The sequence below is a fragment of the Rattus norvegicus genome, chromosome 9, assembly GCF_021556685.1.
Source record: "Rattus norvegicus strain SHRSP/BbbUtx chromosome 9, alternate assembly SHRSP_T2T, whole genome shotgun sequence".
Taxonomy (NCBI): domain Eukaryota; kingdom Metazoa; phylum Chordata; class Mammalia; order Rodentia; family Muridae; genus Rattus; species Rattus norvegicus.
Window position 1 is genome coordinate 680,805 of NC_141542.1, and position 15,996 is coordinate 696,800.

Consider the following 15,996-nt stretch of genomic DNA (forward strand, 5'->3'; position numbering starts at 1 on the left):
TATTACATGCGAATCCTATTGGGAACCTACTGAATTCACCATGATACTTAGATTCCGTTCCTTAAAATGTTGCTATATATTGAAAAGCACACTCATACAAGCATGTCCCATTGGGAACTCACTGAATTCGCCTAGAAATTTTAATTCCATTCATGAAAATTTTTCTATATCCCGAACAGTCCCATTATTACTACTGCGGCCTAATGGTAACTAACCGAATTCACCAAGTACTCAGATTAGGCTCAGGAAATTTTGATAAATCTTTAAGAGTACACATATTACAATAGCCTGCTACTGGGAACTAAAAGAATTCACAAAGAAACAGTGTTTCAGTTTGTTAAAACCTTGCTCTATATTGAATGACCAGCTTATTACATGCGAATCCTACTTGGAACCTACTGAATTCAATATGATACTCAGATTCCGTTCCTTAAAATGTTGCTATATATTGAAAAGCACACTCATACAACAATGTCCCATTGGGAACTCACTGAATTTGCCTAGAAATTTTGATTCCATTTATGAAAATTTTTCTATATCCCGAACTGTCCACTTATTACTACTGTGGCCTATTGGGAACTAACAGAATTCACCAAGTTACTGAGACTCGGATCACCAAATTTTGATAAGTATTTAAAAGTACACATATTGCAAGAGCCTGCTACTGGGAACTAACTGAATTCACAAAGAAACAATATTTCAGTTCGTTAAAACCTTGCTCTATGTTGAATAACCAGCTTATTACATGCGAATCCTACTTGCAAACTACTGAATTCACGATGATACTCTCATTCTGTTCCTTAAAATGTTGCTATATATTGAAAAGCACACTCATTCAAGCATGTCCCATTGGGAACTCACTGAATTCGCCTAGAAATTTTGATTCCATTCCTGACAATTTTTCTATATCCCGAACAGTCCACTTATTACTACTGCGGCCTATTGGGAACTAACCGAAATCACCATGTTACTCAGATTCGGCTCACCAAATTTTGATAAATATTTAAAAGTACACATATTACAAGAGCTTGCTACTGGGAACTAACTGAATTCACAAAGAAACAGTGTTTCAGTTCGTTAAAACGTTGCTCTATCTTGAATAACAAGCTTAATACGTGCGAATCCTATTGGCAACCAGCTGATTTCACCATGATACTTAGATTCCGTTCCTAAAAATGTTTATATTTTATATATACAAATGTTATATATTTGTATACATATTTTATATTATATACAAATTCCGTGGTTTGTCTACTCATTCTTTAGTGACATCCTCTGCAGAGCACAGCTCTCATTTCAATAAACTCCAGCGTAATAATTCTTGTACAAATCTTGCCTTAGTGTTATACAGCTGAAAGGTCATCAGCTATCGAAGGTCATGGCTTTCTCTTTTAGCTTCTTAGAGCCTTATAATTGGTCTGAGTTAACTTCTGTGATGGTTATAAAAAAATCTGTAGCTTTCTTTCTCTAATTGTATATGGATGTCCAGTTGTTGCAGCACCATTAGCTAAAATCATGGTCTTCACTCTATCCCACTGCTTATGCCTCTGTCAGCCATTGGCTATTTAATATGGATACCGATATACATATTATATATCTATATATATTTTATATATACAAATGTTATATATTGAAAAGCACACTCATACAAGTTTGTCCCATTGGGAACTCACTGAATTCGCCTAGAAATTTTGATTCCATTCGTGACAAATTATCTATATCCCGAGGAGTCCACTTATTACTACTGCGGCCTATTGGGAACTAACCGAATTCAACAAGTTACTCAGATTCAACTCCGGAAATTTTGATAAATCTTTACAAGTACACATATTACAAGAGTGTGCTACTCAGAACTAACGGAAATCACAAAGAAACAGTGTTTCAGTTCGTTAAAACCTTGCTCTATGTTGAATAACAAGCTTATTACATGAAATCCTATTGGGAACCTACTGAATTCACCATGATACTTAGATTCCATTCCTTAAAATTTTGCTCAATCTTGAAAAGCAAACTCATACAAGCATGTCCCATTGGGAACTCACTGAATTCGCCTAGATATTTTGATTCCATTCGTGAAATTTTTTCAATATCCCGAACAGTCCACTTATTACAACTGCGGCCTTTTGGGAACTAACCGAATTCACCATGTTACTCACATTCGGCTCACCAAATTTTGATAAATCTTTAAAAGTACACTATTACAAGGGCAGGCTACTGGGAACTAACTGAATTCACAAAGAAACAGTGTTTCAGTTCGTTAAAACGTTGCTCTATCTTGAATTACAAGCCTATTACATGTGAATCCTATTGGGGACCTACTGAATTCACCATGACACTTAGATTCCGTTCCTTTAAATGTTGCTCTATATTGAAAAGCAAACTCATACATGCATGTCCCATTGGTAACTCACTGATTTCGCCTAGAAATTTTATTCCGTTCGTAAAAATTTTTCTATATCCCGAAGAGTCCACTTATTACTACTGCGGCCTATTGGGAATTAAGCGAAATCACCATGTTACTCAGATTCGGCTCACCATATTTTGATAAATCTTTAAAAGTACACATATTAAAAGAGCCTGCCACAGGGAACTAACTGAATTCACAAAGCAACAGTGTTTCAGTTCGTTAAAACGTTGCTCTATCTTGAATAACAAGTTTATTATATGCGAATCCCATTGGGAACATACTGAATTCACAATGATATTTAGATTCCGTTTCGAAAAATGTTGCTCTATATTGAAAGCAAACTTATACAAGCATGTCCCATTGGGAAATCACTGAATTTGCCTAGAAATTTTGATTCCATTCGTGAAATTTTTTCTATATCCCGAACAGTCCACTTGTTACAACTATGGCCTATTGGGAACTAACCGAATTCACCATGTTACTCACATTCGGCTCACCAAATTTTGATAAATCTTTAAAAGTACACTATTACAAGGGCAGGCTACTGGGACCTAACTGAATTCACAAAGAAACAGTGTTTCAGTTCGATAAAACGTTGCTCTATCTTGAATAACTATCCTATTACATGCGAATCCTATTGGGGACCTACTGAATTCACCATGATACTTACATTCCGTTCCTTTAAATGTTGCTCTATATTGAAAAGCAAACTAATACAATAATGTCCCATTGGTAACTCACTGATTTCGCCAAGAAATTTTATTCCATTTGTGAAAATTTTTCTATATCCCGAACAGTCCACTTATTACTACTGCGGCCTATTGGGAACTAACCGAATTCACAATGTTTCTCAGATTCGGCTCACCAAATTTTGATAAATCTTTAAAAGTACACATATTAAAAGAGCCTGCCACTGGGAACTAACTGAATTCACAAAGGAACAGTGTTTCAGTTCGTTAAAACGTTGCTCTATCTTGAATAACAAGCTTATTATATGTGAATCCTATTGGGAACCTACTGAATTCACCATGATATTTAGATTCCGTTTCGTAAAATATTGCTCTATATTGAAAAGCAAACTCATACAAGCGTGTCACATTGGGAATTCACTGAATTCTTCTAGAAATTTTAATTCCATTCGTGAAAATTTTTCTGTATCCCGAACAGTCCATTTATTACTACTGCAGCCCTTTGGGAACTAACCGAATTCACCATGTTACACAGATTCGGCTCACCAAGTTTTGATAAATCTGTAAAAGTACACATATTATAAAAGCCTGCTACTGGGAACTAACTGAATTCACAAAGAAACAGTGTGCAGTTCGTTAAAACTTTGCTGTACCTTGAATAAAAAGCTTATTACATGCGCATCCTATTGGGAACCTACTGAATTCACCATGATACTTAGATTCCATTCCTTAAAATGTTGCTCTATATTGAAAAGCAAACTCATACAAGCATGTCCCATTGGGAACTCACTGAATTCGCCTAGATATTTTGATTCCATTCGTGAAATTTTTTCTATATCCCGAACAGTCCACTTATTACAACTACGGCCTATTGGGAACTAACCGAATTCACCATGTTACTCACATTCGGCTCACCAAATTTTGATAAATCTTTAAAACTACATTATTACAAGGGCAGGCTACTGGGAACTAACTGAATTCACAAAGAAACAGTGTTTCAGTTCGTTAAAACGTTGCTCTATCTTGAATAACAAGCCTATTACATGCGAATCCTTTTGGGGACCTACTGAATTCACCATGATACTTAGATTCCGTTCCTTTAAATGTTGCACTATATTGAAAAGCAAACTCATACAAGCATGTCCCATTGGTAACTCACTGATTTCGCCTAGAAATTTTTTTCCATTCATGAAAATTTTTCTATATCCCGAACAGTCCACTTATTACTACTGCGGCCTTTTGAGAATTAACCGAATTCAACATGTTACTCAGAATCGGCTCACCAAATTTTGATAAATCTTTAAAAGTACACATATTACAAGAGCAGTCTACTGGGAACTAACTGAATTCACAAAGAAACAGTGTTTCAGTTCGTTAAAACGTTGCTCTATCTTGAATAACAAGCTTATTTTATGCGAATCATATTGGGAACCTACTGAATTCACCATGAGATTTAGATTCCGTTTCGTAGAATGTTGCTCTATATTGAAAAGCAAACTCATACAAGCATGTCCCATAGGGAAATCACTGATTCGCCTAGAAATTTTGATTCCATTATTGAATATTTTTCTATCTGAACAGTCCACTTATTACTACTGCGGCCCTTTGCGAACTAACCGAATTCACCATGTTACTCAGATTCGGCTCACCAAGTTTTGATAAATCTGTAAAAGTACACATATTTTAAGAGCCTGCTACTGGGAACTAACTGAATTCACAAAGAAACAGTGTTTAAGTTCGTTAAAACGTTGCTGTATCTTGAATAACAAGCTTATTACATGCGAATCCTATTGGGAACCTACTGAATTCACCATGATACTTAGATTCCATTCCTTAAAATGTTGCTCTATATTGAAAAGCAAACTCATACAAGCATGTCCCATTGGGAACTCACTGAATTCGCCTAAGTATTTTGATTCCATTCGTGAAATTTTTTCTATATCCCGAACAGTCCAATTATTACAACTACGGCCTATTGTGAACTAACCGAATTCACCATGTTACTCACATTCGGCTCACCAAGTTTTGATAAATCTTTAAAACTACACCTTTACAAGGGCAGGCTACTGGTAACTAACTGAAATCACAAAGAAACAGTGTTTCAGTTCGTTAAAACGTTGCTCTGTCTTGAATAACAAGCCTATTACATGCGAATCCTTTGGGGACAAACTGAATTCACCATGATACTTCGAATTCGTTCCTTTAAATGTTGCTCGATATTGAAAAGCAAACTCATACAAGCATGTCCCATTGTTAACTCACTGATTTCGCCTAGAAATTTTTTTCCATTCGTGAAAATTTTTCTATATCCCGAACAGTCCACTTCTTACAACTGCGGCCTATTGAGAACTAACCGAATTCAACATGTTACTCCGAATCGGCTCACCAAATTTTGATAAATCTTTAAAAGTACACATATGAAAAGAGTCTGCCACTGGGAACTAACTGAATTCACAAAGAAACAGTGTTTCAGTTCGTTAAAACGTTGCTCTATCTTGAATAACAAGCTTATTATATGCGAATCCTATTGGGAACCTACTGAATTCACCATGATATTTAGATTCCGTTTCGTAAAATATTGCACTATATTGAAAAGCAAACTCATACAAGCATGTCACATTAGGAAGTCACTGAATTCGCCTAGAAATTTTAATTCCATTCGTGAAAAGTTTTCTGTATCCCGAACAGTCCACCTATTACTACTGCAGCCCTTTGGGAACTAACCGAATTCACCATGTTACTCAGATTCGGCTCACCAAGTTTTGATTAATCGGTAAAAGTACACATATTATAAAAGCCTGCTACTGGGAACTAACTGAATTCACAAGGAAACAGTGTTGCAGTTCGTTAAAACGTTGCTGTACCTTGAATAAAAAGCTTATTACATGCTCATCCTATTGGGAACCTACTGAATTCACCATGATACTTAGATTCCATTCCTTAAAATGTTGCTCTATAATGAAAAGCAAACTCATACAAGCATGTCCCATTGGGAACTCACTGAATTCGCCTAGATATTTTGATTCCATTTGTGAAATTTTTTCTTTATCCCGAATAGTCCACTTATTACAACTACGGCCTATTGGGAACTAACCGAATTCACCATGTTACTCACATTCGGCTCACCAATTTTGATAAATCTTTAAAACTACATTATTACAAGGGCAGGCTACTGGGAACTAACTGAATTCACAAAGAAACAGTGTTTGAGTTCGTTAAAACGTTGCTCTATCTTGAATAACAAGCCTATTACATGCGAATCCTTTTGGGGACCTACTGAATTCACCATGATACTTAGATTCCGTTCCTTTAAATGTTGCTCTATATTGAAAAGCCAACTCATACAAGCATGTCCCATTGGTAACTCACTGATTTCGCCGAGAAATTTTTTTTCATTCGTGAAAATTTTTCTATATCCCGAACAGTCCACTATTACTACTGCGGCCTATTTAGAACTAACCGAATTCAACATGTTACTAAGAATCGGCTCACCAAATTTTGATAAATCTTTAAAAGTACACATATTAAAAGAGCCTGCCACTGGGAACTAACTGAATTCACAAAGAAACAGTGTTTCAGTTCGTTAAAACGTTGCTTTATCTTGAATAACAAGCTTATTATATGTGAATCCTATTGGGAAACTACTGAATTCACCATGATATTTAGATTCCGTTTCGTAAAAGGTTGCTCTATATTGAAAAGGAAACTCATACAAGCATGTCCCATTGGGAAATCACTGAATTCGCCTAGAAATTTTAATTTCATTCGTGAAAATTTTTCTGTATCCCGAACAGTCCACTTATTACTACTGCGGCCCTTTGGGAACTAACCGAATTCACCATGTTACTCAGCTTCGGCTCACCATGTGTTGATAAATCTGTAAAAGTACACATATTGTAAGAGCCTGCTACTGGGAACTAACTGAATTCACAAAGAAACAGTGTTTCACTTCGTTAAAACTTTGCTCTACATGGAATAAGAATCTTATTATATGCGAATCCTATTGGGAACCTACTGAATTCACCATGATACTTAGATTCCGTTTCGTAAAATGTTGCTCTATATTGAAAAGCAAACTCATATAAGCATGTCCCATTGAGAACTCACTGAATTCGCCTAGAAATTTTGATTCCATTCGTGAAAATTTTTCTATATCCCGAAGAGTCCACTTATTACTACTGCGGCCTATTGGGAACTAACCGAATTCACCATGTTACTCAGCTTCGGTTCAACAAATTTTGATAAATCTCTAAAAGTACACATATTAACAGAGCAGGTTACAGGGAGCTAACTGAATTCACAAAGAAACAGGGTTGCAGTTCATTAAAACGTTGCTCTATCTTGAATAACAAGCTTATTACATGCAAATCCTATTGGGAACCTACTGTATTCACCATGATATTTAGATTCCGTTCCTTAAAATGTTGCTCTATATTGAAAATCAAACTCATACAAGCATGTCCCATTGGGATATCACTGAATTGCCTAGATATTTTGATTCCATTCGTGAAATTTTTTCTATATCCCCAACAGTCCACTTATTACAACTGCGGCCTATTGGGAACTAATCGAATTCACCCCTTCACTCAGATTCGGCTCAGGAAATTTTGATAAATCTTTAAAAGTACACATATTACAAGAACCTGCTACTGGGAACTAACGGAATTCACAAAGAAACAGTGTTTCAGTTCGTAAAAACCTTGCTCTAGGTTGAATAACAAGCTTATTACATGCAAATCCTACTGGGACCCTACTGAATTCACCATGATACTTAGATTACGTTCCTTAAAATGTTGCTATATATTGAAAAGCACACTCATACAAGCAAGTCCCATTGGGAACTCACTGAATTCGCCTAGAAATTTTGATTCCATTCGTGAAAATTTTTCTATATCCCGAACAGTCCACTTATTACTAATGCGGCCTATTGGGAACTAACCGAATTCACCAAGTTCCTGAGAATTGGCTCACCAAATTTGATAAATCTGTAAAAGTACACATATTATAAAAGCCTGCTACTGAGAACTAACTGAATTCACAAAGAAACAGTGTTTCAGTTCTTTAAAACTTTGCTCTATCTAGAATAAATATCTTATTACATGCGAATCCTATTGGGAACCTCCTGAATTCACCATGATATTTAGATTACATTCCTTAAAATGTTGCTCTATTTTAAAAAGCAAACTCATACAAGCATGTCCCATTGGGAACTCACTGAATTTGCCTAGAAATTTTGATTCCATTCGTGAAAATTTTTCTATATCCAGAACAGTCCACTTATTACTAGTGCGGCCTATTGGCAACTAACTGAATATACCATGTTACTCTGATTCGGCTCACCAAATTTGATAAATCTTTAAAAGTACACATATTACAAGAGCAGGCTATTGGGAATTAACTGAATTCACAAAGAAACAGAGTTTCAGTTCTCTAAAACGTTGCTCTATCTTGAATAACAAGCTTAATACTTGCGAATCCTATTGGGAACCAACTGAATTCACCATGAGACTTAGATTCCGTTCCTTAAAATGTTGCTCTATATTGAAAAGCAAACTCATACAAGCATGTCCCATTGGGAACTCACTGAATTCGTCTAGAAATTTAGATTCCATTCGTGACAAATTTTCTATATCACGAAGAGTCCACTTACTACTAATGCGGCCTATTGGGAACTAACCGAATTCACCAGTTCCTGAGACTTGGCTCACCGAATTTTGATAAATGTTTAAAAGTACACATATTATAAGAGCCTGCTACTGGGAACTAACTGAAATCACAAAGAAACAGTGTTTCAGTTCGTTAAAACGTTGCTCTATCTAGAATAAAAAGCTTATTACATGCGCATCCTATTGGGAACCTCCTGAATTCACCATGATACTTAGATTCCATTCCTTAAAATGTTGCTCTATATTGAAAAGCAAACTCATACAAGCATGTCCCATTGGGCACTCACTGAATTTGCCTAGAAATTTTGATTCCATTCGTGAAAATTTTTCTATATCCCGAACAGTCCACTTATTACTACTGCGGCCTATTGGCAACTAACTGAATTCGCCATGTTACTCTGATTCGGCTCACCAAATTTGGTAAATCTTTAAAAGTACACATATTACAAGAGGAGGCTATTGGGAACTAACTGAATTCACAAAGAAACAGAGTTTCAGTTCTTTAAAACATTGCTCTATCTTGAATAACAAGCTTATTACATGCGAATCCTATTGGGAACCAACTGAATTCATCATGATACTTAGATTCCTTTCCTTAAAATGTTGCTCTATATTGAAAAGCAAACTCATACAAGCATGTCCCATTGGGAACTCACTGAATTTGCCTAGAAATTTTGATTCCATTCGTGAAAATTTTTCTATATCCCCAACAGTCCACTTATTACTACTGCGGCCTACTGGGAACTAACCGAATTCACCATGTTACTCAGATTCGGCTCACCAAATTTTGATAAATCTTTAAAAGTACACATATTACAAGAGCAGTCTACAGGGAACTAACTGAATTCACAAAGAAACAGTGTTTAAGTTCGTTAAAACGTTGCTGTATCTTGAATAACAAGCTTATTACATGCGCATCCTATTGGCAACCTACTGAATTCACCTTGATACTTAGATTCCATTCCTTAAAATGTTGCTCTATATTGAAAAGCAAACTCATACAAGCATGTCCCATTGGGAACTCACTGAATTCGCCTAAATATTTTGATTCCATTCGTGAAATATTTTCTATATCCCAAACAGTCCACTTATTACAACTACGGCCTATTGGGAACTAACCGAATTCACCGTGTTACTCACATTCGGCTCACCAAGTTTTGATAAATCTTTAAAACTACACTATTACAAGGGCAGGCTACTGGGACCTAACTGAGTTCAAAAAGAAACTGTGTTTCAGTTCGTTAAAACGTTGCTCTATCTTGAATAACAAGCCTATTACATGCAAATCCTTTTGGGGACCTACTGAATTCACCATGATACTTAGATTCCGTTCCTTTAAATGTTGCTCTATATTGAAAAGCAAACTCATACAAGCATGTCCCATTGGTTACTCACTGATTTCGCCTAGAAATTTTATTCCATTCGTGAAAATTTTTCTATATCCCGAACAGTCCACTTATTATTACTGTGGCCTATTGAGAACTAACCGAATTCACCATGTTACTCAGAATCGGCTCACCAAATTTTGATAAATCTTTGCAAGTACACATATTAAAAGAGCCTGCCACTGGGAACTAACTGATTTCACAAAGAAACAGTGTTTCAGTGCGTTAAAACATTGCACTATCTTGAATAACAAGCTTATTATATGCGATTCCTATTGGGAACCTACTGAATTCACCATGATACTTAGATTCCGTTTCGTAAAATATTGCTCTATATTGAAAAGCAAACTCATACAAGCATGTCACATTGGGAAATCACTGAATTCGCCTAGAAATTTTAATTCCATTCGTGAAAATTTTTCTGTATCCCGAACAGTCCACTTATTACTACTGCCGCCCTTTGGGAACTAACCGAATTCACCATGTTATTCAGATTCGGCTCACCAAGTTTTGATAAATCTGTAAAAGTACACATATTGTAAGTGCCTGCTACTGGGAACTAACTGAATTCACAAAGAAACAGTGTTTCACTTCGTTAAAACGTTGCTCTATCTTGAATAACAAGCTTATTATATGCGAATCCTATTGGGAACCTACTGAATTCACCATGATACTTAGATTCCGTTCCTAAAATGTTGCTCTATATTGAAAAGCAAACTCATACAAGCATGTCCCATTGGGAACTCACTGAATTCGCCTAGAAATTTTGATTCTATTCGTGAAAATTTTTCTATATCCCAAAGAGTCCACTTATTACTACTGCGGCCTATTGGGAACTAACCGAATTCACCATGTTACTAAGCTTCGGTTCACCAAATTTTGATAAATCTTTAAAAGTACACATATTAACAGAGCAGGTTACAGGGAGCTAACTGAATTCACAAAGAAACAGTGTTTCAGTTCATTAAAACGTTGCTCTATCTTGAATAACAAGCTTATTACATGCAAATCCTATTGGGAACCTACTGAAATCACCATTATATTTAGATTCCGTTCCTTAAAATGTTGCTCTATATTGAAATTCAAACTCATACAAGCATGTCCCATTGGGAACTCACTGAATTCTCCTAGAAATTTTGATTCCATTCGTGATAATTTTTCTATATCCCGAACAGTCCACTTATTACTACTGCGGCCTATTGGGAACTAACTGATTTCACCAATTTCCTTATTCGGCTCAACAAACTTTGAAAAATCTTTAAAAGTACACATATTACAAGAGCCTGCTATTGGGAACTAACTGAATTCACAAAGAAACAGTGTTTCAGTTCGTTAAAACGTTGCTCTATCTTGAATAACAAGCTTATTACATGCGAATCCTATTGGGGACCTACTGAATTCACCATGATACTAAGATTCCGTTCCTTAAAATGTTGCTATGTATTGAAAAGCACACTCATACAAGCATGTCCCATGGGAACTCACTCATTCGCCTAGAAATTTTGATTCCATTCTTGAAAATTTTTCTATATCCCAAACTGTTCACTTATTACTACTGCGGCCTATTGGGAACTAACCGAATTCACCAAGTTACTGAGATTCGGCTCATCAAATTTTCACAAATCTTTAAAAGTACACATATTACAAGAGCCAGCTACTGGGAACTAACTGAATTCACAAAGAAACAGTGTTTCAGTTTGTTAAAACGTTGCTCTATCTTGAATAACAAGCTTATTACATGCGAATCCTATTGGGAACCTACTGAATATACCATGATACTTAGATTCCATTCCTTAAATGTTGCTATATATTGAGAAGCACACTCATACAAGCATGTCCCATGGGAACTCACTGAATTCGCCTAGAAATTTTGATTCCATTCGTGAAAATTTTTCTATATCCCGAACAGTCCACTTATTACTACTGCGGCCTATTGGGAACTAACCGAATTCACCATGTTACTCAGATTCGGCTCACTAAGTTTTGATAAATCTGTAAAAGTACACATATTAAAAGAGCCCGCTACTGGGAACTAACTGAATTCACAAGGAAACAGTGTTTCAGTTCGTTAAAATGTTGCTCTATCTTGAATAACATGCTTATTACATGTGACTCCTATTGGGAAGCAACTGAATTCACCATGATACTTAGATTCCGTTCCTTAAAATGTTTCTCTATATTGAAAAGCAAACTCATACAAGCATGTCCCATTGGGAAATCACTGAATTCGCCTAAAAATTTTGATTCCATTCGTGAAAATTTTTCTATATCCCGAACAGTCCACTTATTACTACTGCGGCATATTGGGAACTAACTGATTTCACCATATTACTCAGATTCGGCTCACCAAATTTTGAAAAATCTTTAAAAGTACATTTATTACAAGAGCAGGTTACTGGGAACTAACTGAATTCACTAAGAAACAGTGTTTCAGTTCGTTAAAACATTGTTCTATCTTGAATAACAAGCTTATTACATGCGAATCCTATTGGGCAACTACTGAATTCACCATGATACTTAGATTACGTTCCTTAAAATGTTGCTCTATATTGAAAAGCAAACTCATACAAGCATGGCCCATTGGTCACTCACTGAATTCGCCTAGAAATTTTGATTCCATTCGTGATAATTTTCCTATATCCGGAAGAGTCCACTTATTACTACTGCGGCCTATAGGGAACTAAATGAATTTACCGATTTACTCAGATACGTCTCAGGAAATTTTCATAAATCTTTAAGAGTACACATATTACAAGAGCCTGCTAATGGGAACTAACTGAATTCACAAAGAAACAGTGTTTCAGTTCCTTAAAACTTTGCTCTATCTTGAATAACAAGCTTATTACAAGCGAATCCTACTGGGAATCTACTGAATTCACCATGATATTAGATTCCGTTCCTTAAAATGTTGCTCTATATTGTAAAGCAAACTCATACAAGCATGTCCCATTGGGAACTCACTGAATTCGCCTAGAAATTTTGATTCCATTCGTGAAAATTTTTCTATACCCCGAACAGTCCACTTATTACTATTGCGGCCTATTGGGAACTAACCGAATTCACCATGTTACTCAGCTTCGGTTCACCAAATTTTGATAAATCTTTAAAAGTACACATATTACAAGAGCTGGCTACTGGGAACTAACTGAATTCACAAAGAAACAGTGTTTCAGTTCGTTAAAACGTTGCTCTATCTTGAATAATAAGCTTAATACGTGTGAATCCTATTGGAAACCTGCTGAATTCACCATGATACTTAGATTCCGTTCCTTAAAATGTTGCTCTATATTGAAATCAAACTCATACAAGCGTGTCCCATTGGGCACTCACTGAATTCGCCTAAAAATTTTGATTCCATTCGTGAAAATTTTTCTATATCCCGAACAGTCCACGTATTACTACTGCGGCCTATTGGGAACTAAACGAATTTACCGATTTACTCAGATACGGCTCAGCAAGTTTTGATAAATCTTTAAAAGTACATATATTTCAAGAGTCTGCTCATGGGAACTAACTGATTTCACAAAGAAACAGTGTTTCAGTTCGTTAAAACGTTGCTCTATCTGAATAACAAGCTTATTACATGCGAATCCTATTGGGCACCTACTGAATTCACCATGATACTTAGATTCCGTTCCTTAAAATGTTGCTCTATATTGAAATCAAACTCATACAAGCGTGTCCCATTGGGCACTCACTGAATTCGCCTAGAAATTTTGATTCCATTCGTGAAAATTTTTCTATATCCCGAACAGTCCACTTATTACTACTCTGGCCTATTGGGAACTAACAGATTCACGACGTTACTCAGATTCGGCTCACCAAATTTTGATAAATCTTTAAAAGTACACATATTACAAGAGCAGGCTACTGGGAACTAACTGAATTCACAAAGACACAGTGCTTCACTTCGTTAAAACGTTGCTCTATCTTGAATAACAAGCTTATTACATGTGAATCCTATTGGGAACCTACTGAATACACCATGATACTTAGATTCCGTTCCTTAAAAAGTTGCTCTATATTGAAAAGCAAACTCATACAAGCATGTCCCATTGGGACCTCACTGAATTCGCCTAGAAATTTTGATTCCATTCGTGAAAATTTTCCTATATCCCGAACAGTCCACTTATTTCTACTGCGTCCTATTGGGAACTAAACGAATTCACCATGGTCCTCAGCTTCGGTTCACCAAATTTTGATAAATCTTTAAAAGTACACATATTACAAGAGCAGGCTACTGGGAACTAACTGAATTCACAAAGAAACACTGTTTCACTTCGTTAAAACGTTGCTCTATCTTGAATAACATGCTTATTACATGCGAACCTATTGGGAACCTACTGAATTCACCATGATACTTAGATTCCGTTCCTTAAAATGTTTATATTTTATATATACAAATGTTATATATTTCTATATATATTTTATATTATATACAAATTCTGTGGTTTGTATTCTCATTCCTTTAGTGACTTACTCTGCAGAGCACAGCTCTCATTTCAATAAACTCCAGCTTAATAATTCTTTTACAAATCTTGCCTTAGTGTTATACAGCTGAAAAGTCATCAGCTATCGAAGGTCATGGCTTTCTCTTTTTGCTTCTTAGACCCTTATAGTTGGTCTGAGTTAACTTCTGTGATGGTTATAACCAAATCTGTATCTCGGTGTCTCTATTCGTACATGGATGTCCAGTTGTTGCAGCACCATTAGCTAAAATCATGGTCCTCACTCTATCCCACTGCTTATGCCTCTGTCAGTCATTGGCTAATTAATATGGATACCGATATATATATATTATATATCTATATGTATTTTATATATATAAATGTTATATATTGAAAAGCACACTCATACAAGCTTGTCACATTGGGAATCCACAGAATTCACCTAGAAATTTTGATTCCATTCGTGACAAATTATCTATATACCGAGGAGTCCACTTATTACTACTGCGGCCTATTGGGAATTAACCGAATTCAACAAGTTACTCAGATTCGGCTCAGGAAATTTTGATAAATCTTTACAAGTACATATATTACAAGAACATGCTACTGGGAACTAAGGGAATTCACAAAGAAACAGTGTTTCAGTACGTTAAAACCTTGCTCTATGTTGAATAACAAGCTTATTACATGCAAATCCTATTGGGAACCTACTGAATTCACCATGATACTTAGATTCCGTTCCTTAAAATGTTGCTCTATATTGAAAAGCAAACTCATACAAGCATGTCCCATTGGGAAATCACTGAATTCGCCTAGAAATTTTAATTCCATTCGTGAAAATTTTTCTGTATCCCGAACAGTCCACTTATTACTACTGCGGCCTATTGGGAACTAACCGAATTCACCATGTTACTCAGATTCGGCTCACTAAGTTTTGATAAATCTGTAAAAGTACACATATTATAAGAGCCCGCTACTGGGAACTAACTGAATTCACAAGGAAACAGTGTTTCACTTCGTTAAAATGTTGCTCTATCTTGAATAACAAGCTTATTACAAGCGAATCCTACTGGGAATCTACTGAATTCACCATGTTATTAGATTCCGTTCCTTAAAATGTTGCTCTATATTGTAAAGCAAACTCATACAAGCATGTCCCATTGGGAAATCACTGAATTCGCCTAGAAATTTTGATACCATTCGTGAAAATTTTTCTATATCCCGAACAGTCCACTTATTACTACTTCGGCCTATTGGGAACTAAGCGAATTCACCATGTTACTCAGCTTCGGCTCACAAAATTTTGATAAATCTTTAAAAGTACACACATTACAAGAGCAGGCTACTGGGAACTAAATGAATTCACAAAGAAACAGTGTTTCAGTTCGTTAAAACGTTGCT